The sequence below is a fragment of the Odocoileus virginianus genome, chromosome 27 (assembly GCF_023699985.2).
Source record: "Odocoileus virginianus isolate 20LAN1187 ecotype Illinois chromosome 27, Ovbor_1.2, whole genome shotgun sequence".
NCBI classification, from domain to species: Eukaryota; Metazoa; Chordata; class Mammalia; order Artiodactyla; family Cervidae; genus Odocoileus; species Odocoileus virginianus.
This window is the reverse complement of record NC_069700.1, coordinates 44,345,964-44,347,785: the sequence shown is the minus strand read 5'-3', so window position 1 is coordinate 44,347,785 and position 1,822 is coordinate 44,345,964.

Sequence of the window (1,822 nt, the reverse complement as noted above, 5' to 3'; positions counted from 1 at the left end):
TCCACTCCTAACTCCATGATTGCACTCTGCTCTTCCTGATATCCTCTGTATACAAAGTAGCACACTTAGGGTATGTGCAAGTGTGTTTTTATATGTACATTTATTTATACATGTATGCTGATTGATAAATAAATAGCATCTTGGGTTATCAATACCCTCCTGTAACTTTTTCTCTCAAATATATACACCTTAGAGACCATTCTAATTCTGTAGCCATAGATTTGCCTCATTAATTTTAATAAATACATAATATTACTTTGTAAAGACATATTTAACAACTCCAGAGCTAGTAGTCACTTACGATGTTTGTAGTCTTTTGCTAGACAATGCTAAACAATGCTCCAGTAAAGTCTTTGCTAGACAATGCTAAACAATGCTGCAATAAAGACTTTGCACATCCGTCTCTGCATGCCTATGTGAGAATATCTGTCTGAGTGAATTCTGGAAATGGAAATGCTGTGTCAGTAAATGTACATTTTTGCACATAGTATATAGTCTTAAAATGCTTTAAAACAAAAGCTAAAGCAAAATGGCTTTTCAACATGATATAAAGTATTTTGCTCTATGAAATTTGATAAGCAAAAATTATTACCCATTTAATATAATTTGTGTTTTTGTATGTACGAGAGTAAACCATTTTATCATATATTTGAAAGTCAAGCAAAAGCCTATGTCCTATACTTTTGCTGTTGTTTCAGTTGGATGTTTTTTTTCCATATTGATTTTTTTTTAAATAATTGACATGTATATGTTGAGTTTAGCCTTTTTAGTCTTTCACATGGGACTTCCTGGTGGCTCAGATGGTAAAGAATCTGCCTGCAGTGAGGGAGACCTGGATTCATCCCTGGGTTGGGAAGATTCCCTGGAGAAAGGAATGGCTACCCACTCCAGTATTCTTGCCTGGAGAATTCCATGGACAGAGAAGATGCTTCACAAATGTTTTTGGAAGTTTATCACATTTTTTGTTTCATTTTTTTGTATCTTATTTTTCTTTACAGGAATTTTTATATAACAAATGCTTTAATCATTTTAAGCCCTGAGTTTTAGTGATTTTTTGAGTGATTGTAGATCTTTTGCATGCTATTATCTTGTTTCTACACTTAAAGTTTTTATTGTTTTGGAGGTAATTTGAAGGTAGGAATTTATGATCTTTTTTTAAAGATTTTAATCAGTTGGCACAATCACATTCTATTGAAAAATTCTCTTGATGACATGAAATTATAATAATATAAAGTTCTACCCTTATTGTAAAGTATACCTTCATGCACATTTGGGTTTATTTCTGAAGCCTGATATAAATTCCTTTCAAAAAATTAGTTTCATATCATAATCTGATGCCAAGTAAGTCAGGAGTTGAATAATCAGAATTTTTATGATAAAGAAGTACAAAGTCTGGCTTTTGGAGTTATTTGTCCAAAATTACAGATTTAATATTTATAAACAATCATAGCAGCTTTATGTCCATTACTTTTTATACTACATATGTATTGTGAAAGAAAAAAAAAAAGGCTAATACAGCAGAGACACTGGATAAAAACATGTTGAATTTTAATTTTGACATTCAAACTGGGGAATCTGGATTAGTATTGCTCAGTAACTTGGAGAAAGAAAAATTAGATCAAATTTAGAAGCACTAGTTTTATTCCTGGTTGATAGTCCCTTGGACTGCAAGGAGATCAAACCAGTCAACCCGAAAGGAAATTAGTCCTGAATATTCATAGAAAGAACTGATGTTGAAGCTGAATCTCCAATACTTTGGCCACCTGATGCAAACAACTGACTCATTGGAAGTGATCCTGATGTTGGGAAAGATTGAAGGCAG